Raw genomic sequence first — 24,713 nt, forward strand, 5'->3', positions numbered from 1 at the left:
TCAGCCATTCCGGCAGCCTCCAGAAAACGGCTCTGGAGGCTGACTGCCACCTCGCGAAACAGGGAGAGTTCACTCTGTTCTCTACTGGACATTTAAGTATGTGCCCAGAGACAGGTTGAGAGGACAGATGCATGTATGTACCAGAGTGAGCTCCAGAGAGACTGATGGGGACATAAGACTGGGGTAGAGCGAGAGATGGAGAAAGAGAAAGGTGCCTGTGTCGAGTCAGCAGCAGAGAAAATGAAACAAAGGGGCCTCCTGGTATAACCACACACTACTTCCTTACAAAGAACACACAGAGGGTGTGTGAAATGACATAGGCACAGCAGCCCTGCTAGCTCAGTCGGTAGAGCATGAGACTCTTAATCTCAGGGTAGTGGGTTCGAGCCCCACGTTGGGCGTGATGCTTTTTAAAGGCTTCTCCATTTTTGGGTTTAACATTAACTCTCACCTTTTTAAGATATTTCGCTGAGGCTTAAAACTACACACACACACATCCTGCAGTTTGCCTCACGATTCCCACAGGACTCCACACAACGCAGCACTTCCCGCCCTGGGAGGCGCCGCTGTGAGCCGTCCTAGGCCGAGCCTTTCCTGCGCCCTTTCCTAGCCTGAGCCGCCCGTGCTTACAGCGAGCTCGGAGTTCGCTCCGGTCCGTCCTGTCCCCCCCCATCCTTTCAAAACGAGGAGTTTAAGGTCTCATCCCCGCTGGTGTTATGATTAAAGTAGGTATGAAAACTACTTTATGTCGGCAGCGGGATTTAATTACGGGACTGGGGAAGATACTGCTCTTGAATGTGGCGCCTTACACCGCTCGGCCATTCCGGCAGCCTCCGGAACACGGCTCTGGAGGCTGACTGCCCCCTCGCGAAACAGGGAGAGTTCACACTGTTCTCTACTGGACATTTAAGTATGTGCCCAGAGACAGGTTGAGAGGACAGATGCATGTATGTACCAGAGTGAGCTCCAGAGAGACTGATGGGGACATAAGACTGGGGTAGAGCGAGAGATGGAGAAAGAGAAAGGTGCCTGTGTCGAGTCAGCAGCAGAGAAAATGAAACAAAGGGGCCTCCTGGGATAACCACACACTACTTCCTCACAAAGAACACACAGAGGGTGTGTGAAATGACATAGGCACAGCAGCCCGGCTAGCTCAGTCGGTAGAGCATGAGACTCTTAATCTCAGGGTCGTGGGTTCGAGCCCCACGTTGGGCGTGATGCTTTTTAAAGGCTTCTCCATTTTCGGGTTTAACATTAACTCTCACCTTTTTCAGATATTTCGCTGAGGCTTAAAACTACGAACACACACATCCTGCAGTTTGCCTCACAATTCCCACAGGACTCCACACAACGCAGCGCTTCCCGCCCTGGGAGGCGCCGCTGGGAGCGGTCCTAGGCCGAGCCTTTCCTGCGCCCTTTCCTAGCCTGAGCCGTCCGTGCTTACAGCGAGCTCTGTGTCCGCTCCGGTCCGTCCTGTCCACCCCCATCCTTTCAAAAAGACGAGTTTTACGGTCTCATCCCCGCTGATGTTATGATTAAAGTAGGTATAAAAACTACTTCATGTCGGCAGCGGGATTTGATCACAGGACTGGGGAAGATACTGCTCTTGAAAGTGGCACCTTACAACACTCAGCCATTCCGGCAGCCTCCGGAAAACGGCTCTGGAGGCTGACTGCCACCTCGCGAAACAGGGAGAGTTCACACTGTTCTCTACTGGACATTTAAGTATGTGCCCAGAGACAGGTTGAGAGGACAGATGCATGTATGTACCAGAGTGAGATCCAGAGAGACTGAAGGGGACATAAGACTGGGGTAGTGCGAGAGATGGAGAAAGAGAAAGGTGCCTGTGTCGAGTCAGCAGCAGAGAAAATGAAACAAAGGGGCCTCCTGGGATAACCACACACTCCTTCCTCACAAAGAACACACAGAGGGTGTGTGAAATGACATAAGCACAGCACCCCGGCTAGCTCAGTCGGTAGAGCATGAGACTCTTAATCTCAGGGTCGTGGTTTCAAGCCCTGTGTTGGGTGTGATGCTTTTTAAAGGCTTCTCAATTTTTGGGTTTAACATTAACTCTCACCTATTTCAGACATTTTGCTGAGGCTTAAAACTACACACACACATCCTGCAGTTTGCCTCACGATTCCCACAGGACTCCACACAACGCAGCACTTCCCGTCCTGGGAGGCGCCGCTGGAAGCGGTCCTAGGCCGAGCCTTTCCTGCGCCCTTTCCTAGCCTGAGCCGCCCGTGCTTACAGCGAGCTCGGAATCCGCTCCGGTCCGTCCTGTCCCCCCACATCCTTTCAAAATGAGGAGTTTAAGGTCTCATCCCCGCTGGTGTTATGATTAAAGTAGGTATGAAAACTACTTTATGTGGGCAGCGAGATTTCATCACAGGACTGGGGAAGATACTGCTCTTGAATGTGGCGCCTTACACCCCTCGGCCATTCCGGCAGCCTGCAGAACACGGCTCTGGAGGCTGACTGCCACCTCGCGAAACAGGGAGAGTTCACACTGTTCTCTACTGGACATTTAAGTATGTGCCCAGAGACAGGTTGAGAGGACAGATGCATGTATGTACCAGAGTGAGCTCCAGAGAGACTGATGGGGACATAAGACTGGGGTAGAGCGAGAGATGGAGAAAGAGAAAGGTGCCTGTGTCGAGTCAGCAGCAGAGAAAATGAAACAAAGGGGCCTCCTGGGATAACCACACACTACTTCCTCACAAAGAACACACAGAGGGTGTGTGAAATGACATAAGCACAGCAGCCTGGCTATCTCAGTCGTTAGAACATGAGACTCTTAATCTCAGGGTCGTGGGTTCGAGCTCCACGTTGGGTGTGATGCTTTTTAAAGGCTTCTCCATTTTCGGGTTTAACATTAACTCTCACCTATTTCAGATATTTTGCTGAGGCTTAAAACTACACACACACACACATCCTGCAGTTTTTCTCACGATTCCCACAGGACTCCACACAACGCAGCACTTCCCGTCCTGGGAGGCGCAGCTGGGAGCGGTCCTAGGCCGAGCCTTTCCTGCGCCCTTTCCTAGCCTGAGCCGCCCGTGCTTACAGCGAGCTCGGAGTCCGCTCCGGTCCGTCCTGTCCCCCCCCCATCCTTTCAAAAAGAGGAGTTTAAAGTCTCATCCCCGCTGGTGTTATGATTAAAGTAGGTATGAAAACTACTTTATGTCGGCAGCGGGATTTCATCACGGGACTGGGGAAGATACTGCTCTTGAATGTGGCGCCTTACACCGCTCGGCCATTCCGGCAGCCTGCGGAACACTGTTCTGGAGGCTGACTGCCACCTCGCGAAACAGGGAGAGTTCACACTGTTCTCTACTGGACATTTATGTATGTGCCCAGAGACAGGTTGAGAGGACAGATGCATGTATGTACCAGAGTGAGCTCCAGAGAGACTGATGGGGACATAAGACTGGAGTAGAGCGAGAGATGGAGAAAGAGAAAGGTGCCTGTGTCGAGACAGCAGCAGAGAAAATGAAACAAAGGGGCCTCCTGGGATAACCACACACTACTTCCTCACAAAGAACACACAGAGGGTGTGTGAAATGATATAGGCACCGCAGCCCGGCTAGCTCAGTCGGTAAAGCATGAGACTCTTAATCTCAGGGTCGTGGGTTCGAGCCCCACTTTGGGCGTGATGATTTTTAAAGGCTTCTCCATTTTCGGGTTTAACATTAACTCTCACCTTTTTCAGATATTTTGCTGAGGCTTAAAACTACACACACACACATCCTGCAGTTTGCCTCACGATTCCCACAGGACTCCACACAATGCAGCACTTCCCGCCCTGGGAGGCGCCGCTGGGAGCGGTCCTAGGCCGAGCCTTTCCTGCGCCCTTTCCTAGCCTGAGCCGCCCGTGCTTACAGCGAGCTCGGAGTCCGCTCCGGTCCGTCCTGTCCACCCCCATCCTTTCAAAAAGAGGAGTTTTACGGTCTCATCCCCGCTGGTGTTATGATTAAAGTAGGTATGAAAACTACTTTATGTCAGCAGCAGGATTTGACCACAGGACTGGGGAAGATACTACTCTTGAATGTGGTGCCTTACACCGCTCGGCCATTCCGGCAGACTTCGGAAAATGGATCTGGAGGCTGACTGCCACCTCGCGAAACAGGGAGAGTTCATACTCTTCTCTACTGGACATTTAAGCATGTGCCCAGAGACAGGTTGAAAGGACAGATGCATGTATGTACCAGAGTGAGCTCCAGAAAGACTGATGGGGACATAAGACTGGGGTAGAGCGAGAGATGGAGAAAGAGAAAGGTGCCTGTGTCAGGTCAGCAGCAGAGAAAATGAAACAAAGGGGCCTCCTGGGATAACCACACACTACTTCCTCACAAAGAACACACAGAGGGTGTGTGAAATGACACAGCCACAGCAGCCTGGCTAGCTCAGTCGGTAGAGCATGAGACTCTTAATCTCAGGGTCGTGGGTTCGACCTCCACATTGGGTGTGATGATTTTTAAAGGCTTCTCCATTTTCGGGTTGAACATTAACTCTCACCTTTTTCAGATATTTCGCTGAGGCTTAAAACTACACACACACACATCCTTCAGTTTGCCTCACAATTCCCACAGGACTCCACATAACGCAGCACTTCCCACCCTGAGAGGCGCCGCTGGGAGCGGTCCTAGGCCGAGCCTTTCCAGCGCCCTTTCCTAGCCTGAGCCGCCCGTGCTTACAGCGAGCTCGGAGTCCGCTCCGGTCCGTCCTGTCCCCCCCCATCCTTTCAAAAAGAGGATTTTAAGGTCTCATCCCCGCTAGTGTTATGATTAAAGTAGGTATGAAAACTACTTTATGTTGGCAGCGGTATTTGATCACAGGACTGGGGAAGATACTGCTCTTGAATGTAGCATCTTACACCGCTCGGCCATTCCGGCAGACTTCGGAACACGTCTCTGGAGGCTGACTGCCACCTTGCGAAACAGGGAGAGTTCACACTCTTCTCTTCTGGACATTTAAGCATGTGCCCAGAGACAGGTAGAAAGGACAGATGCATGTATGTACCAGAGTGAGCTCCAGAAAGACTGATGGGGACATAAGACTGGGGTAGAGCGAGAGATGGAGAAAGAGAAAGGTGCCTGTGTCAGGTCAGCAGCAGAGAAAATGAAACAAAGGGGCCTCCTGGGATAACCACACACTACTTCCTCACAAAAAACACACAGAGGGAGTGTGAAATGACATAGGCACAGCAGCCCGGCTAGCTTAGTCGGTAGAGCATGAGACTCTTAATCTCAGGGTCGTGGGTTCGAGCCCCACGTTGGGCGTGATGCTTTTTAAAGGCTTCTCCATTTTCGGGTTTAACATTAACTCTCACCTTTTTCAGATATTTCGCTGAGGCTTAAAACTACACACACACACATCCTGCAGTTTGCCTCACGATTCCCACAGGACTCCACACAACGCAGCACTTCCCGCCCTGGGAGGCGCCGCTGGGAGCGGTCCTAGGCCGAGCCTTTCCTGTGCCCTTTCCTAGCCTGAGCCGCCCGTGCTTACAGCGAGCTCGGAGTCCGCTCCGGTCCGTCCTGTCCCCCCCCATCCTTTCAAAACGAGGAGTTTAAGGTCTCATCCCCGCTGGTGTTATGATTAAAGTAGGTATGAAAACTACTTTATGTCGGCAGCTGGATTTAATTACGGGACTCGGGAAGATACTGCTCTTGAATGTGGCGCCTTACACCGCTCGACCATTCCGGCAGCCTCTGGAACACGGCTCTGGAGGCTGACTGCCCCCTCGCGAAACAGGGAGAGTTCACACTGTTCTCTACTGGACATTTAAGTATGTGCCCAGAGACAGGTTGAGAGGACAGATGCATGTATGTACCAGAGTGAGCTCCAGAGAGACTGATGGGGACATAAGACTGGGGTAGAGCGAGAGATGGAGAAAGAGAAAGGTGCCTGTGTCGAGTCAGCAGCAGAGAAAATGAAACAAAGGGGCCTCCTGGGATAACCACACACTACTTCCTCACAAAGAACACACAGAGGGTGTGTGAAATGACATAGGCACAGCAGCCCGGCTAGCTCAGTCGGTAGAGCATGAGACTCTTAATCTCAGGGTCGTGGGTTCGAGCCCCACGTTGGGCGTGATGCTTTTTAAAGGCTTCTCCATTTTCGGGTTTAACATTAACTCTCACCTTTTTCAGATATTTTGCTGAGGCTTAAAACTACACACACACATCCTGCAGTTTGCCTCACGACTCCCACAGGACTCCACACAACGCAGCACTTCCCGCCCTGGGAGGCGCCGCTGGGAGCGGTCCTAGGCCGAGCCTTTCCTGCGCCCTTTCCTAGCCTGAGCTGCCCGTGCTTACAGCGAGCTCGGAGTCCGCTCCGGTCCGTCCTGTCCACCCCCATCCTTTCAAAAAGAGGAGTTTTACGGTCTCATCCCGCTGGTATTATGATTAAAGTAGGTATGAAAACTACTTTATGTCAGCAGCGGGATTTGACCACGGGACTGGGGAAGATACTGCTCTTGAAAGTAGTGTCTTACACCGCTCGGCCATTCCGGCAGACTTCAGAACACGGCTCTGGAGGCTGACTGCCACCTCGCGAAACAGGGAGAGTTCACACTCTTCTCTACTGGACATTTAAGCATGTGCCCAGAGACAGGTTGAAAGGACAGATGCATGTATGTACCAGAGTGAGCTCCAGAAATACTGATGGGGACATAAGACTGGGGTAGAGCGAGAGATGGAGAAAGAGAAAGGAGCCTGTGTCAGGTCAGCAGCAGAGAAAATGAAAAAAAAGGGCCTCCTGGGATAACCACACACTACTTCCTCACAAAGAACACACAGAGGGTGTGTGAAATGACATTGCCACAGCAACCTGGCTAGCTCAGTCGGTAGAGCATGAGACTCTTAATCTCAGGGTCGTGGGTTCGAGCTCCACATTGGGCGTGATGCTTTTTAAAGGCTTCTCCATTTTCGGGTTTAACATTAACTCTCACCTTTTTCAGATATTTCGCTGAGGCTTAAAACTACACACACACACATCCTGCAGTTTGCTTCACGATTCCCACAGGACTCCACAAAACGCAGCACTTCCCACCCTGGGAGGCGCCGCTGGGAGCGGTCCTAGGCCGAGCCTTTCCTGCGCCCTTTCCTAGCCTGAGCCGCCCGTGCTTACAGCGAGCTCGGAGTCCGCTCCGGTCCGTCCTGTCCACCCCCATCCTTTCAAAAAGAGGAGTTTTACGGTCTCATCCCCGCTGGTGTTATGATTAAAGTAGGTATGAAAACTAATTTATGTCGGCAGCGGGATTTGATCACAGGCCTGGGGAAGATACTGGTCTTGAAAGAGGCACCTTACACCGCTCAGTCATTCCGGCAGCCTCCGGAAAACGGCTCTGGAGGCTGACTGCCACCTCGCGAAACAGGGAGAGTTCACACTGTTCTCTACTGGACATTTAAGTATGTGCCCAGAGACAGGTTGAGAGGACAGATGGATATATGTACCAGAGTGAGCTCCAGAGAGACTGATGAGGACATAAGACTGGGGTAGAGCGAGAGATGGAGAAAGAGAAAGGTGCCTGTGTCGAGTCAGCAGCAGAGAAAATGAAACAAAGGGGCCTCCTGGGATAACCACACACTACTTCCTCAGAAAGAACACACAGAGGGTGTGTGAAATGACATAGACACAGCAGCCTGGCTAGCTCAGTCGGTAGAGCATAAGACTCTTAATCTCAGGGTCGTGGGTTCGAGCCCCCTGTTGGGCGTGATGATTTTTAAAGGCTTCTCCATTTTCGGGTTAAACATTAACTCTCACCTTTTTCAGATATTTCGCTGAGGCTTAAAACTACACACACACATCCTGCAGTTTGCCTCACGATTCCCACAGGACTCCACATAACGCAGCACTTCCCACCCTGGGAGGCGCCGCTGGGAGCGGTCCTAGGCCGAGCCTTTCCTGCGCCCTTTCCTAGCCTGAGCCGCCCGTGCTTACAGCGAGCTCGGAGTCCGCTCCGGTCCGTCCTGTCCCCCCCCATCCTTTCAAAAAGAGGAGTTTTACGGTCTCATCCCCGCTGGTGTTATGATTAAAGTAGGTATGAAAACTACTTTATGTCAGCAGCGGGATTTGACCACGGGACTGGGGAAGATACTGCTCTTGAATGTAGCATCTTACACCGCTCGGCCATTCCGGCAGACTTCAGAACACAGCTCTGGAGGCTGACTGCCACCTCGCGAAACAGAGAGAGTTCACACTCTTCTCTACTGGACATTTAAGCATGTGCCCAGAGACAGGTTGAAAGGACAGATGCATGTATGTACCAGAGTGAGCTCCAGAAAGACTGATGGGGACATAAGACTGGGGTAGAGCGAGAGATGAAGAAAGAGAAAGGAGCCTGTGTCAGGTCAGCAGCAGAGAAAATTAAACAAAGGGGCCTCCTGGGATAACCACACACTACTTCCTCACAAAGAACACACAGAGGGTGTGTGAAATGACATAGCCACAGTAGCCTGGCTAGCTCAGTCGGTAGAGCATGAGACTCTTAATCTCAGGGTCGTGGGTTCGAGCTCCACATTGGGCGTGATGCTTTTTAAAGGCTTCTCCATTTTCGGGTTTAACATTAACTCTCACCTTTTTCAGATATTTCGCTGAGGCTTAAAACTACACACACATCCTGCAGTTTGCCTCACGATTCCCACAGGACTCCACAAAACGCAGCACTTCCCACCCTGGGAGGCGCCGCTGGGATAGGTCCTAGGCCGAGCCTTTCCTGCGCCCTTTCCTAGCCTGAGCCGCCCGTGCTTACAGCGAGCTCGGAGTCCGCTCCGGTCCGTCCTGTCCACCCCCATCCTTTCAAAAAGAGGAGTTTTATGGTCTCATCCCCGCTGGTGTTATGATTAAAGTAGGTATGACAACTACTTTATGTCAGCAGCGGGATTTGATCACAGGCCTGGGGAAGATAGTGGTCTTGAATGTGGCACCTTACACCGCTCAGCCATTCCGGCAGCCTCCGGAAAACGGCTCTGGAGGCTGACTGCCACCTCGCGAAACAGGGAGAGTTCACACTGTTCTCTACTGGACATTTAAGTATGTGCCCAGAGACAGGTTGAGAGGATAGATGCATGTATGTACCAGAGTGAGCTCCAGAGAGACTGATGAGGACATAAGACTGGGGTAGAGCGAGAGATGGAAAAAGAGAAAGGTGCCTGTGTCGAGTCAGCAGCAGAGAAAATGAAACAAAGGGGCCTCCTGGGATAACCTCACACTACTTCCTCACAAAGAACACACAGAGGGTGTGTGAAATGACATAGGCACAGCAGCCCGGCTAGCTCAGTCGGTAGAGCATGAGACTCTTAATCTCAGGGTCGTGGGTTCGAGCCCCACGTTGGGCGTGATGCTTTTTAAAGGCTTCTCCATTTTCGGGTTTAACATTAATTCTCACCTTTTTCAGATATTTTGCTGAGGCTTAAAACTACACACACACACATCCTGCAGTTTGCCTCACGATTCCCACAGGACTCCACACAACGCAGCACTTCCCGCCCTGGGAGGCGCCGCTGGGAGTGGTCCTAGCCCGAGCCTTTCATGCGCACTTTCCTAGCCTGAGCCGCCCGTGCTTACAGCGAGCTCGGAGTCCGCTCCGCTCCGTCCTGTCCCCCCCATCCTTTCAAAAAGAGGATTTTAAGGTCTCATCCCCGCTGGTGTTATGATTAAAGTAGGTATGAAAACTACTTTATTTTGGCAGCGGTATTTGATCACAGGCCTGGGGAAGATACTGCTCTTGAATGTGGCACCTTACACCGCTCAGCCATTCCGGCAGCCTCCGGAAAACGGCTCTCGAGGCTGACTGCCACCTCGCGAAACAGGGAGAGTTCACACTGTTCTCTACTGGACATTTAAGTATGTGCCCAGAGACAGGTTGAGAGGACAGATGCATGTATGTACCAGAGTGAGCTCCAGAGAGACTGATGAGGACATAAGACTGGGGTAGAGCGAGAGATGGAGAAAGAGAAAGGTGCCTGTGTCGAGTCAGCAGCAGAGAAAATGAAACAAAGGGGCCTCCTGGGATAACCACACACTACTTCCTCACAAAGAACACACAGAGGGTGCGTGAAATGACATAGGCACAGCAGCCCGGTTAGCTCAGTCGGTAGAGCATGAGACTCTTAATCTCCGGGTCGTGGGTTTGAGCCCCACGTTGGGCGTGATGCTTTTTAAAGGCTTCTCCATTTTCGGGTTTAACATTAACTCTCACCTTTTTCAGATATTTCGCTGAGCCTTAAAACTACACACACACACATCCTGCAGTTTGCCTCACGATTCCCACAGCACTCCACACAACGCAGCACTTCCTGCCCTGGGAGGCGCCGCTGGGAGTGGTCCTAGGCCGAGCCTTTCATGCGCACTTTCCTAGCCTGAGCCGCACGTGCTTACAGCAAGCTCGGAGTCCGCTCCGGTCCGTCCTGTCCACCCCCATCCTTTCAAAAAGAGGAGTTTCAGGTCTCATCCCCGCTGGTGTTATGATTAAAGTAGGTATGAAAACTACTTTATGTCAGCAGCGGGATTTGACCACGGGAATGGGGAAGATACTGCTTTTGAATGTGGCGCCTTACACCGCTCGGCCATTACGGCAGACTTCGGAACACGGCTCTGGAGGCTGACTGCCACCTCGCGAGACAGGGAGAGTTCACACTCTTCTCTACTGGACATTTAAGCATGTGCCCAGAGACAGGTTGAAAGGACAGATGCATGTATGTACCAGAGTGAGCTCCAGAAAGACTGATGGGGACATAAGACTGGGGTAGAGCGAGAGATGGAGAAAGAGAAAGGTGCCTGTGTCAGGTCAGCAGCAGAGAAAATGAAACAAAGGGGCCTCCTGGGATAACCACACACTACTTCCTCACAAAGAACACACAGAGGGTGTGTGAAATGACATAGGCACAGCAGCCCGGTTAGCTCAGTCGGTAGAGCATGAGACTCTTAATCTCAGGGTCGTGGGTTTGAGCCCCACGTTGGGTGTGATGCTTTTTAAAGGCTTCTCCATTTTCGGGTTTAACATTAACTCTCACCTTTTTCAGATATTTCGCTGAGGCTTAAAACTACACACACACACATCCTGCAGTTTGCCTCACGATTCCCACAGGACTCCACACAACGCAGCACTTCCCGCCCTGGGAGGCACCGCTGGGAGTGGTCCTAGCCCGAGCCTTTCATGCGCACTTTCCTAGCCTGAGCCGCCCATGCTTACAGCGAGCTCGGAGTCCGCTCCGGTCCGTCCTGTCCACCCCCATCCTTTCAAAAAGAGGAGTTTTACGGTCTCATCCCCGCTGGTGTTATGATTAAAGTAGGTATGAAAACTACTTTATGTCAGCAGCAGGATTTGACCAAAGGACTGGGGAAGATACTGCTCTTGAATGTGGCGCCTTACACCGCTCAGCCATTCCGGCAGCCTCTGGAAAACAGCTCTGGAGGCTGACTGCCACCTCGCGAAACAGGGAGAGTTCACACTGTTCTCTACTGGACATTTAAGTATGTGCCCAGAGACAGGTTGAGAGGACAGATGCATGTATGTACCAGAGTGAGCTCCAGAGAGACTGATGAGGACATAAGACTGGGGAAGAGCGAGAGATGGAGAAAGAGAAAGGTGCCTGTGTCGAGTCAGCAGCAGAGAAAATGAAACAAAGGTGCCTCCTGGGATAACCACACACTACTTCCTCACAAAGAACACACAGAGGGTGTGTGAAATGACATAGGCACAGCAGCCCGGTTAGCTCAGTCGGTAGAGCATGAGACTCTTAATCTCAGGGTCGTGGGTTTGAGCCCCACGTTGGGCGTGATGCTTTTTAAAGGCTTCTCCATTTTCGGGTTTAACATTAACTCTCACCTTTTTCAGATATTTCGCTGAGCCTTAAAACTACACACACACACATCCTGCAGTTTGCCTCACGATTCCCACAGGACTCCACACAACGCAGCACTTCCTGCCCTGGGAGGCGCCGCTGGGAGTGGTCCTAGGCCGAGCCTTTCATGCGCACTTTCCTAGCCTGAGCCGTCCGTGCTTACAGCAAGCTCGGAGTCCGCTCCGGTCCGTCCTGTCCACCCCCATCCTTTCAAAAAGAGGAGTTTCAGGTCTCATCCCCGCTGGTGTTATGATTAAAGTAGGTATGAAAACTACTTTATGTCAGCAGTGGGATTTGACCACGGGAATGGGGAAGATACTGCTCTTGAATGTGGCGCCTTACACCGCTCAGCCATTACGGCAGACTTCGGAACACGGCTCTGGAGGCTGACTGCCACCTCGCGAAACAGGGAGAGTTCACACTCTTCTCTACTGGACATTTAAGCATGTGCCCAGAGACAGGTTGAAAGGACAGATGCATGTATGTACCAGAGTGAGCTCCAGAAAGACTGATGGGGACATAAGACTGGGGTAGAGCGAGAGATGGAGAAAGAGAAAGGTGCCTGTGTCAGGTCAGCAGCAGAGAAAATGAAACAAAGGGGCCTCCTGGGATAACCACACACTACTTCCTCACAAAGAACACACAGAGGGTGTGTGAAATGACATAGGCACAGCAGCCCGGTTAGCTCAGTCGGTAGAGCATGAGACTCTTAATCTCAGGGTCGTGGGTTTGAGCCCCACGTTGGGCGTGATGCTTTTTAAAGGCTTCTCCATTTTCGGGTTTAACATTAACTCTCACCTTCTTCAGATATTTCGCTGAGGCTTAAAACTACACACACACACATCCTGCAGTTTGCCTCACGATTCCCACAGGACTCCACACAACGCAGCACTTCCCGCCCTGGGAGGCGCCGCTGGGAGCGGTCCTAGGCCGAGCCTTTCCTGCGCCCTTTCCTAGCCTGAGCCGCCCGAGCTTAGAGCGAGCTCGGAGTCCGCTCCGGTCCGTCCTGTCCACCCCCATCCTTTCAAAAGAGGAGTTTTACGGTCTCATCCCCGCTGGTGTTATGATTAAAGTAGGTATGAAAACTACTTTATGTCAGCAGCGGGATTTGATCACAGGCCTGGGGAAGATACTGCTCTTGAATGTGGCACCTTACACCGCTCAGCAATTCCGGCAGCCTCCGGAAAACGGCTCTGGAGGCTGACAACCACCTCGCGAAACAGGGAGAGTTCACACTGTTCTCTACTGGACATTTAAGTATGTGCCCAGAGACAGGTTGAGAGGACAGATGCATGTATGTACCAGAGTGAGCTCCAGAGAGACTGATGAGGACATAAGACTGGGGTAGAGCGAGAGATGGAGAAAGAGAAAGGTGCCTGTGTCGAGTCAGCAGCAGAGAAAATGAAACAAAGGGGCCTCCTGGGATAACCACACACTACTTCGTCACAAAGAACACACAGAGGGTGTGTGAAATGACATAGGCACAGCAGCCTGGATAGCTCAGTAGGTAGACCATGAGACTCTTAATCTCAGGGTCGTGGGTTCGAGACCCCCGTTGGGCGTGATGCTTTTTAAAGGCTTCTCCATTTTCGGGTTTAACATTAACTCTCACCTTTTTCAGATATTTCGCTGAGGCTTAAAACTACACACACACACATCCTGCAGTTTGCCTCACGATTCCCACAGGACTCCACACAACGCAGCACTTCCCGCCCTGGGAGGCGCCGCTGGGAGCGGTCCTAGACTGAGCCATTCCTGCACCCTTTCCTAGCCTGAGCCGCCCGTGCTTACAGCGAGCTCGGAGTCCGCTCCGGTCCGTCCTGTCCCCCCCCCATCTTTTCAAAACGAGGAGTTTAAGGTCTCATCCCCGCTGGTGTTATGATTAAAGTAGGTATGAAAACTACTTTATGTCGGCAGCGGGATTTAATTACGGAACTGGGGAAGATACTGCTCTTGAATGTGGCGCCTTACACCGCTCGGCCATTCCGGCAGGCTCCGGAACACAGCTCTGGAGGCTGACTGCCCCCTCGCGAAACAGGGAGAGTTCACACTGTTCTCTACTGGACATTTAAGTATGTGCCCAGAGACAGGTTGAGAGGACAGATGCATGTATGTACCAGAGTGAGCTCCAGAGAGACTGATGGGGACATAAGACTGGGGTAGAGCGAGAGATGGAGAAAGAGAAAGGGGCCTGTGTCGAGTCAGCAACAGAGAAAATGAAACAAAGGGGCCTCCTGGGATAACCACACACTACTTCCTCACAAAGAGCACACAGAGGGTGTGTGAAATGACATAGGCACAGCAGCCCGGCTAGCTCAGTCGGTAGAGTATGAGACTCTTACTCTCAGGCTCGTGGGTTCGAGCCCCACGTTGGGTGTGATGCTTTATAAAGGCTTCTCCATTTTCGGGTTGAACATTAACTCTCACCTTTTTCAGATATTTTGCTGAGGCTTAAAACTACACACACACACATCCTGCAGTTTGCCTCACGATTCCCACAGGAATCCACACAACGCAGCACTTCCCGCCCTGGGAGGCGCCGCTGGGAGCGGTCCTAGGCCGAGCCTTTCCTGTGCCCTTTACTAGCCTGAGCCGCCCGTGCTTACAGCGAGCTCGGAGTCCGCTCCGGTCCGTCCTGTCCACCCCCATCCTTTCAAAAAGAGGAGTTTTACGGTCTCATCCCTGCTGGTGTTATGATTAAAGTAGGTATGAAAACTACTTTATGTCAGCAGCGGGATTTGACCACAGGACTGGGGAAGATACTGCTCTTGAATGTAGCATCTTACACCGCTCGGCCATTCCGGCAGACTTCGGAACACGGCTCTGGAGGCTGACTGCCACCTTGCGAAACAGGGAGAGTTCACACTCTTCTCTACTGGACATTTAAGCATGTGCCCAGAGACAGGTAGAAAGGACAGATGCATGTATGTACCAGAGTGAGCTCCAGAAAGACTGATGGGGACATAAGACTGGGGTAGAGCGAGAGATGGAGAAAGAGAAAGGTGCCTGTGTCAGGTCAGCAGCAGAGAAAATGAAACAAAGGGGCCTCCTGGGATAACCACACACTACTTCCTCACAAAGAACACACAGAGGGAGTGTGAAATGACATAGGCACAGCAGCCCGGCTAGCTTAGTCGGTAGAGCAAGAGACTCTTAATCTCAGGGTCGTGGGTTCGAGCCCCACGTTGGGCGTGATGCTTTTTAAAGGCTTCTCCATTTTCGGGTTTAACATTAACTCTCACCTTTTTCAGATATTTCGCTGAGGCTTAAAACTACACACACACACATCCTGCAGTTTGCCTCACGATTCCCACAGGACTCCACACAACGCAGCACTTCCCGCCCTGGGAGGCGCCGCTGGGAGCGGTCCTAGGCCGAGCCTTTCCTGCGCCCTTTCCTAGCCTGAGCCGCCCGTGCTTACAGCGAGCTCGGAGTCCGCTCCGGTCCGTCCTGTCCCCCCCCATCCTTTCAAAACGAGGAGTTTAAGGTCTCATCCCCGCTGGTGTTATGATTAAAGTAGGTATGAAAACTACTTTATGTCGGCAGCTGGATTTAATTACGGGACTCGGGAAGATACTGCTCTTGAATGAGGCGCCTTACACCGCTCGACCATTCCGGCAGCCTCTGGAACACGGCTCTGGAGGCTGACTGCCCCCTCGCGAAACAGGGAGAGTTCACACTCTTTTCTACTGGACATTTAAGCATGTGCCCAGAGACAGGTTGAAAGGACAGATGCATGTATGTACCAGAGTGAGCTCCAGAGAGACTGATGGGGACATAAGACTGGGGTAGAGCGAGAGATGGAGAAAGAGAAAGGTGCCTGTGTCGAGTCAGCAGCAGAGAAAATGAAACAAAGAGGCCTCCTGGGATAACCACACACTACTTCCTCACAAAGAACACACAGAGGGTGGGTGAAATGATATAGGCACAGCAGCCAGGCTAGCTCAGTTGGTAGATTATGAGACTCTTAATCTCAGGGTTGTGGGTTCGAGCCCCACGTTGGGTGTGATGCTTTTTAAAGGCTTCTCCATTTTCGGGTTTAACATTAACTCTCACCTTTTTCAGATATTTTGCTGAGGCTTAAAACTACACACACACACATCCTGCAGTTTGCCTCACGATTCCCACAGGACTCCACACAACGCAGCACTTCCCGCCCAGGGAGGAGCCGCTGGGAGCGGTCCTAGGCCGAGCCTTTCCTGCGCCCTTTCCTAGCATGAGCAGCCCGTGCTTACAGCGAGCTCGGAGTCCGCTCCGGTCCGTCCTGTCCACCCCCATCCTTTCAAAAAGAGGAGTTTTACGGTCTCATCCCCGCTGGTGTTATGATTAAAGTAGGTATGAAAACTACTTTATGTCGGCAGCAGGATTTGATCACAGGCCTGGGGAAGATACTGCTCTTGAATGTGGCACCTTACACCGCTCAGCCATTCCGGCAGCCTCCGGAAAACAGCTCTGGAGGCTGACTGCCACCTCGCAAAACAGGGAGAGTTCACACTGTTCTCTACTGGACATTTAAGTATGTGCCCAGAGACAGGTTGAGAGGACAGATGCATGTATGTACCAGAGTGAGCTCCAGAGAGACTGATGAGGACATAAGACTGGGGTAGAGCGAGAGATGGAAAAAGAGAAAGGTGCCTGTGTCAGGTCAGCAGCAGAGAAAATGAAACAAAGGGGCCTCCTGGGATAACCACACACTACTTCCTCACAAAGAACACACAAAGGGTGTGTGAAATGACATAGCCACAGCAGCCCGGCTAGCTCAGTCGGTAGAGCATGAGACTCTTAATCTCAGGGTCGTGGGTTCGAGCCCCACGTTGGGCGTGATGCTTTTTAAAGGCTTCTCCATTTTCGGGTTTAACATTAACTCTCACCTTTTTTAGATATTTCGCTGAGGCTTAAAACTACACACACACACATCCTGCAGTTTGCCTCACGATTCCCACAGGACTCCACACAACGCAGCACTTCCCGCCCTGGGAGGCGCCGCTGGGAACATTCCTAGGCCGAGCCTTTCCTGCGCTCTTTCCTAGCCTGAGCCGCCCGTGCTTACAGCGAGCTCGGAGTCCGCTCCGGTCCGTCCTGTCCCCCCCCATCCTTTCAAAACGAGGAGTTTAAGGTCTCATCCCCGCTGGTGTTATGATTAAAGCAGGTATGAAAACTACTTTATGTCGGCAGCGGGATTTAATTACGGGACTGGGGAAGATACTGCTCTTGAATGTGGCGCCTTACACCGCTCGGCCATTCCGGCAGACTTCGGAAAACGGATCTGGAGGCTGACTGCCACCTCGCGAAACAGGGAGAGTTCACACTCTTCTCTACTGGACATTTAAGCATGTGCCCAGAGACAGGTTGAAAGGACAGATGCATGTATGTACCAGAGTGAGCTCCAGAAAGACTGATGGGGACATAAGACTGGGGCAGAGCGAGAGATGGAGAAAGAGAAAGGTGCCTGTGTCAGGTCAGCAGCAGAGAAAATTAAACAAAGGGGCCTCCTGGGATAACCACACACTACTTCCTCACAAAGAACACACAGAGGGTGTGTGAAATTACATAGCCACAGCAGCCCGGCTAGCTCTGTCGGTAGAGCATGAGACTCTTAATCTCAGGGTCGTGGGTTCGAGTTCCACTTTCGGCATGATGCTTTTTAAAGGCTTCTCCATTTTCGGGTTTAACATTAACTCTCACCTTTTTCAGATATTTTGCTGAGGCTTAAAACTACACACACACACTTCCTGCAGTTTGCCTCACGATTCCCACAGGACTCCACACAACGCAGCACTTCCCGCCCTGGGAGGCGCCGCTGGGAGCGGTCCTAGGCCGAGCCTTTTCTTCGCCCTTTCCTAGCCTGAGCCGCCCGTGCTTACAGCGAGCTCGGAGTCCGCTCCGGTCCGTCCTGTCCACCCCCATCCTTTCAAAAAGAGAAGTTTTACGGTCTCATCCCCGCTGGTGTTAAGATTAAAGTAGGTATGAAAACTACTTTATGTCGGCAGTGGGATTTGATCACAGGCCTGGGGAAGATACTGCTCTTGAATGTGGCACCTTACACTGCTCAGCCATTCCGGCAGAATCCTGAAAACGGCTCTGGAGGCTGACTGCCACCTCGCGAAACAGGGAGAGTTCACACTGTTCTCTACTGGACATTTAAGTATGTGCCCAGAGACAGGTTGAGAGGACAGATGCATGTATGTACCAGAGTGAGCTCCAGAGAGACTGATGAGGACATAAGACTGGGGTAGAGCGAGAGATGGAGAAAGAGAAAGGTGCCTGTGTCGAGTCAGCAGCAGAGAAAATGAAACAAAGGGGCCTCCTGGGATAACCACACACTACTTCCTCACCAAGAACACACAGAGGGTGTGTGAAATGAGATAGGCACAGCAGCCTGGCTAGCTCAGTTGGTAAAGCATGAGACTCTTAATCTCAGGGTCGTGGGTTCGAGCCCCACGTTGGGCGTGATGCTTTTTAAAGGCTTCTCCATTTTCGGGTTTAACAATAACTCTCACCTTTTTCAGATATTTTGCTGAGGCTTAAAACTACACACACACACATCCTGCAGTTTGCCTCACGATTCCCACAGGACTCCACACAACGCAGCACTTCCCGCCCTGGGAGGCGCCGCTGGGAGCGTTCCTAGGCTGAGCCTTTCCTGTGCCCTTTCCTAGCCTGAGCCGCCCGTGCTTACAGCGAGCTCGGAGTCCGCTCCGGTCCCTCCTGTCCACCCCCATCCTTTCAAAAAGAGGAGTTTTACGGTCTCATCCCCGCTGGTGTTATGATTAAAGTAGGTATGAAAACTACTTTATGTCAGCAGCAGGATTTGACCACAGGACTGGGGAAGATACTGCTCTTGAATGTGGCGCCTTACACCGCTCGGCCATTCCGGCAGACTTCGGAACACGGCTCTGGAGGCTGACTGCCACCTCGCGAAACAGGGAGAGTTCACACTCTTCTCTACTGGACATTTAAGCATGTGCCCAGAGACAGGTTGAAAGGACAGATGCATGTATGTACCAGAGTGAGCTCCAGAAAGACTGATGGGGACATAAGACTGGGGTAGAGCGAGAGATGGAGAAAGAGAAAGGTGCCTGTGTCAGGTCAGCAGCAGAGAAAATGAACCAAAGGGGCCTCCTGGGATAACCACACACTACTTCCTCACAAAGAACACACAGAGGGTGTGTGAAATGACTTAGCCACAGCAGCCCGGCTAGCTCAGTCGGTGGAGCATGAGACTCTTAATCTCAGGGTCGAGGGTTCGAGCCCCACGTTGGGCGTGATGCTTTTTAAAGGCTTCTCCATTTTCGGGTTTAACATTAACTCTCACCTTTTTCAGATATTTCGCTGAGGCTTAAAACTACACACACACACATCCTGCAGTTTGCCTCACGATTCCCACAGGACTCCACACAACGCAGCACTTCCCGCCCTGGGAGGCGCCGCTGGGAGCGTTCCTAGGCTGAGCCTTTCCTGTGCCCTTTCCTAGCCTGAGCCGCCCGTGCTTACAGCGAGCTCGGAGTCCGCTCCGGTCCGTCCTGTCCCCCCCCATCCTTTCAAAACGAGGAGTTTAAGGTCTCATCCCCGCTGGTGTTATGTTTAAAGTAGGTATGAAAACTACTTTATGTCGGCAGCTGGATTTAATTACGGGACTCGGGAAGATACTGCTCTTGAATGTGGCGCCTTACACCGCTCGACCATTCCGGCAGCCTCTGGAACACGGCTCTGGAGGCTGACTGCCCCCTCGCGAAACAGGGAGAGTTCACACTCTTCTCTACTGGACATTTAAGCATGTGCCCAGAGACAGGTTGAAAGGACAGATGCATGTATGTACCAGAGTGAGCTCCAGAGAGACTGATGGGGACATAAGACTGGGGTAGAGCGAGAGATGGAGAAAGAGAAAGGTGCCTGTGTCGAGTCAGCAGCAGAGAAAATGAAACAAAGAGGCCTCCTGGGATAACCACACACTACTTCCTCACAAAGAACACACAGAGGGTGTGTGAAATGACATAGGCACAGCAGCCCGGCTAGCTCAGTTGGTAGATTATGAGACTCTTAATCTCAGGGTTGTGGGTTCGAGCCCCACGTTGGGTGTGATGCTTTTTAAAGGCTTCTCCATTTTCGGGTTTAACATTAACTCTCACCTTTTTCAGATATTTTGCTGAGGCTTAAAACTACACACACACACATCCTGCAGTTTGCCTAACGATTCCCACAGGACTCCACACAACGCAGCACTTCCCGCCCAGGGAGGAGCCGCTGGGAGCGGTCCTAGGCCGAGCCTTTCCTGCGCCCTTTCCTAGCCTGAGCAGCCCGTGCTTACAGCGAGCTCGGAGTCCGCTCCGGTCCGTCCTGTCCACCCCCATCCTTTCAAAAAGAGGAGTTTTACGGTCTCATCCCTGCTGGGGTTATGATTAAAGTAGGTATGAAAACTACTTTATGTCGGCAGCGGGATTTGATCACAGGCCTGGGGAAGATACTGCTCTTGAATGTGGCACCTTACACCGCTCAGCCATTCCGGCAGCCTCCGGAAAACGGCTCTGGAGGCTGACTGCCACCTCGCAAAACAGGGAGAGTTCACACTGTTCTCTACTGGACATTTAAGTATGTGCCCAGAGACAGGTTGAGAGGACAGATGCATGTATGTACCAGAGTGAGCTCCAGAGAGACTGATGAGGACATAAGACTGGGGTAGAGCGAGAGATGGAAAAAGAGAAAGGTGCCTGTGTCAGGTCAGCAGCAGAGAAAATGAAACAAAGGGGCCTCCTGGGATAACCACACACTACTTCCTCACAAAGAACACACAGAGGGTGTGTGAAATGACATAGCCACAGCAGCCCGGCTAGTTCAGTCGGTAGAGCATGAGACTCTTAATCTCAGGGTCGTGGGTTCGAGCCCCAAGTTGGGCGTGATGCTTTTTAAAGGCTTCTCCATTTTCGGGTTTAACATTAACTCTCACCTTTTTCAGATATTTCACTGAGGCTTAAAACTACACACACACACATCCTGCAGTTTGCCTCACGATTCCCACAGGACTCCACACAACGCAGCACTTCCCGCCCTGGGAGGCGCCGCTGGGAACATTCCTAGGCCGAGCCTTTCCTGCGCTCTTTCCTAGCCTGAGCCGCCCGTGCTTACAGCGAGCTCGGAGTCCGCTCCGGTCCGTCCTGTCCCCCCCCATCCTTTCAAAACGAGGAGTTTAAGGTCTCATCCCCGCTGGTGTTATGATTAAAGTAGGTATGAAAACTACTTTATGTCGGCAGCGGGATTTAATTACGGGACTGGGGAAGATACTGCTCTTGAATGTGGCGCCTTACACCGCTCGGCCATTCCGGCAGACTTCGGAAAACGGATCTGGAGGCTGACTGCCACCTCGCGAAACAGGGAGAGTTCACACTCTTCTCTACTGGACATTTAAGCATGTGCCCAGAGACAGGTTGAAAGGACAGATGCATGTATGTACCAGAGTGAGCTCCAGAAAGACTGATGGGGACATAAGACTGGGGCAGAGCGAGAGATGGAGAAAGAGAAAGGTGCCTGTGTCAGGTCAGCAGCAGAGAAAATTAAACAAAGGGGCCTCCTGGGATAACCACACACTACTTCCTCACAAAGAACACACAGAGGGTGTGTGAAATTACATAGCCACAGCAGCCTGGCTAGCTCTGTCGGTAGAGCATGAGACTCTTAATCTCAGGGTCGTGGGTTCGAGCTCCACTTTCGGCATGATGCTTTTTAAAGGCTTCTCCATTTTCGGGTTGAACATTAACTCTCACCTTTTTCAGATATTTTGCTGAGGCTTAAAACTACACACACACACATCCTGCAGTTTGCCTCACGATTCCCACAGGACTCCACACAACGCAGCACTTCCCGCCCTGGGAGGCGCCGCTGGGAGCGTTCCTAGGCTGAGCCTTTCCTGTGCCCTTTCCTAGCCTGAGCCGCCCGTGCTTACAGCGAGCTCGGAGTCCGCTCCGGTCCGTCCTGTCCACCCCCATCCTTTCAAAAAGAGGAGTTTTACGGTCTCATCCCCGCTGGTGTTATGATTAAAGTAGGTATGAAAACTACTTTATGTCGGCAGCGGGATTTGATCACAGGCCTGGCGAAGATACTGCTCTTGAAAGTGGCACCTTACACCGCTCAGCATTCCTGCAGCCTCCGGAAAACAGCTCTGGAGGCTGACTGCCACCTCGCGAAACAGGGAGAGTTCACACTGTTCTCTACTGGACATTTAAGTATGTGCCCAGAGACAGGTTGAGAGGACAGATGCATGTATGTACCAGAGTGAGCTCCAGAGAGACTGATGAGGACATAAGACTGGGGTAGAGCGAGAGATGGAGAAAGAGAAAGGTGCCTGTGTCGAGTCAGCAGCAGAGAAAATGAAACAAAGGGGCCTCCTGGGATAACCACACACTACTTCCTCACAAAGAACACACAGAGGGTGTGTGAAATGACATAGGCACAGTAGCCCGGCTAGCTCAGTCGGTAGAGCATGAGACTCTTAATCTCGGGGTCGTGGGTTCGAGCTCCACACTGGGCGTGATGCTTTTTAAAGGCTTCTCCATTTTCGGGTTTAACATTAACTCTCACCTTTTTCAGATATTTCGCTGAGGCTTAAAACTACACACACACACACATCCTGCAGTTTGCCTCACGATTCCCACAGGACTCCACATAACGCAGCACTTCCAACCCTGGGAGGCGCCGCTGGGAGCGGTCCTAGGCCGAGCCTTTCCTGCGCCCTTTCCTAGCCTGAGCCGCCCGTGCTTACAGCGAGCTCGGAGTCCGCTCCGGTCCGTCCTGTCCAGCCCCATCCTTTCAAAAAGAGGAGTTTTACGGTCTCATCCCTGCTGGTGTTATGATTAAAGTAGGTATGAAAACTACTTTATGTCGGCAGCAGGATTTGATCACAGGCCTGGGGAAGATACTGCTCTTGAATGTGGGACCTTACACCGCTCAGCCATTCCGGCAGCCTCTGGAAAACAGCTCTGGAGGCTGACTGCCACCTCGCGAAACAGGGAGAGTTCACACTGTTCTCTACTGGACATTTAAGTATGTGCCCAGAGACAGGTTGAGAGGACAGATGCATGTATGTACCAGAGTGAGCTCCAGAGAGACTGATGAGGACATAAGACTGGGGTAGAGCGAGAGATGGAGAAAGAGAAAGGTGCCTGTGTCGAGTCAGCAGCAGAGAAAATGAAACAAAGGGGCCTCCTGGGATAACCACACACTACTTCCTCACAAAGAACACACAGAGGGTGTGTGAAATGACATAGACACAGCAGCCCGGCTAGCTCAGTCGGTAGAGCATGAGACTCTTAATCTCAGGGTCGTGGGTTCGAGCCCCACGTTGGGCATGATGCTTTTTAAAGGCTTCTCCATTTTCGGGTTTAACATTAACTCTCACCTTTTTCAGATATTTTGCTGAGGCTTAAAACTACACACACACACATCCTGCAGTTTGCCTCACGATTCCCACAGGACTCCACACAACGCAGCACTTCCCGTCCTGGGAGGCGCCGCTGGGAGTGGTCCTAGCCCGAGCCTTTCATGTGCACTTTCCTAGCCTGAGCCGCCCGTGCTTACAGTGAGCTCGGAGTCCGCTCCGCTCAGTCCTGTCCCCCCCCATCCTTTCAAAAAGAGGATTTTAAGGTATCATCCCCGCTGGTGTTATGATTAAAGTAGGTATGAAAACTACTTTATGTTGGCAGCGGTATTTGATCACAGGACTGGGGAAGATACTGCTCTTGAATGTGGCGCCTCACACTGCTCGGCCATTCCGGCAGCCTCCGAAACACGGCTCTGGAGGCTGACTGCCACCTCGCGAAACAGGGAGACTTCACACTGTTCTCTACTGGACATTTAAGTATGTGCCCAGAGACAGGTTGAGAGGACAGATGCATGTATGTACCAGAGTGAGCTCCAGAGAGACTGATGGGGACATAAGACTGGGGTAGAGCGAGAGATGGAGAAAGAGAAAGGTGCCTGGGTCGAGTCAGCAGCAGAGAAAATGAAACAAAGGGGCCTCCTGGGATAACCACACACTACTTCCTCACAAAGAACACACAGAAGGTGTGTGAAATGACATAGGGACAGCAGCCCGGCTAGCTCAGTCGGTAGAGCATGAGACTATTAATCTCAGGGTTGTGGGTTCGAGCCCCACGTTGGGAGTGATTCTTTTTAAAGGCTTCTCCCTTTTCGGGTTTAACATTAACTCTCACCTTTTTCAGATATTTCGCTGAGGCTTAAAAATACACAAACACACATCCTGCAGTTTGCCTCACGATTCCCACAGGACTCCACACAACGCAGCACTTCCCGCCCTGGGAGGCGCTGCTGGGAGCGGTCCTAGGCCGAGCCTTTCCTGCCCCCTTTCCTAGCCTGAGCCGCCCGTGCTTACTGCGAGCTCGGAGTCCGCTCCGGTCCATCCTGTCCCCCCCATCCTTTCAAAAAGAGGAGTTTAAAGTCTCATTCCTGCTGGTGTTATGATTAAAGTAGGTATGAAAACTACTTTATGTCAGCAGCGGGATTTGACCACAGGACTGGGGAAGATACTGCTCTTGAATGTGGCGCCTTACACCGCTCGGCCATTCCGGCAGACTTCGGAAAACGGATCTGGAGGCTGACTGCCACCTCGCGAAACAGGTAGAGTTCACACTCTTCTCTACTGGACATTTAAGCATGTGCCGAGAGACAGGTTGAAAGGACAGATGCATGTATGTACCAGAGTGAGCTCCAGAAAGACTGATGGGGACATAAGACTGGGGTAGAGCGAGAGATGGAGAAAGAGAAAGGTGCCTGTGTCAGGTCAGCAGCAGAGAAAATGAAACAAAGGGGCCTCCTGGGATAACCACACACTACTTCCTCACA

General features: G+C 51.9%; 8 non-coding genes across 8 annotated transcripts; all 8 read left to right on the forward strand.

The window, feature by feature from the left end:
- The first annotated feature begins 1,142 nt into the window (after nt 1-1,142).
- Nucleotides 1,143-1,215, forward strand: TRNAK-CUU (transfer RNA lysine (anticodon CUU)). Its single transcript has one exon. It is a non-coding gene; the product is annotated as a tRNA-Lys (tRNA).
- Nucleotides 1,216-5,215: 4,000 nt separating this feature from the next.
- On the forward strand, nt 5,216-5,288 carry TRNAK-CUU (transfer RNA lysine (anticodon CUU)). Its single transcript has one exon. It is a non-coding gene; the product is annotated as a tRNA-Lys (tRNA).
- Nucleotides 5,289-6,029: 741 nt separating this feature from the next.
- Nucleotides 6,030-6,102, forward strand: TRNAK-CUU (transfer RNA lysine (anticodon CUU)). Its single transcript has one exon. It is a non-coding gene; the product is annotated as a tRNA-Lys (tRNA).
- A 3,178-nt stretch (nt 6,103-9,280) lies between these two features.
- TRNAK-CUU (transfer RNA lysine (anticodon CUU)) lies at nt 9,281-9,353 on the forward strand. Its single transcript has one exon. It is a non-coding gene; the product is annotated as a tRNA-Lys (tRNA).
- Nucleotides 9,354-16,609: 7,256 nt separating this feature from the next.
- TRNAK-CUU (transfer RNA lysine (anticodon CUU)) lies at nt 16,610-16,682 on the forward strand. Its single transcript has one exon. It is a non-coding gene; the product is annotated as a tRNA-Lys (tRNA).
- Nucleotides 16,683-18,238: 1,556 nt separating this feature from the next.
- On the forward strand, nt 18,239-18,311 carry TRNAK-CUU (transfer RNA lysine (anticodon CUU)). Its single transcript has one exon. It is a non-coding gene; the product is annotated as a tRNA-Lys (tRNA).
- Nucleotides 18,312-23,127: 4,816 nt separating this feature from the next.
- TRNAK-CUU (transfer RNA lysine (anticodon CUU)) lies at nt 23,128-23,200 on the forward strand. Its single transcript has one exon. It is a non-coding gene; the product is annotated as a tRNA-Lys (tRNA).
- A 741-nt stretch (nt 23,201-23,941) lies between these two features.
- TRNAN-AUU (transfer RNA asparagine (anticodon AUU)) lies at nt 23,942-24,014 on the forward strand. The gene has a single exon. It is a non-coding gene; the product is annotated as a tRNA-Asn (tRNA).
- Nucleotides 24,015-24,713: the final 699 nt, after the last annotated feature.

Source organism: Pleurodeles waltl, chromosome 6 (assembly GCF_031143425.1).
Source record: "Pleurodeles waltl isolate 20211129_DDA chromosome 6, aPleWal1.hap1.20221129, whole genome shotgun sequence".
Classification (NCBI taxonomy): Eukaryota; Metazoa; Chordata; class Amphibia; order Caudata; family Salamandridae; genus Pleurodeles; species Pleurodeles waltl.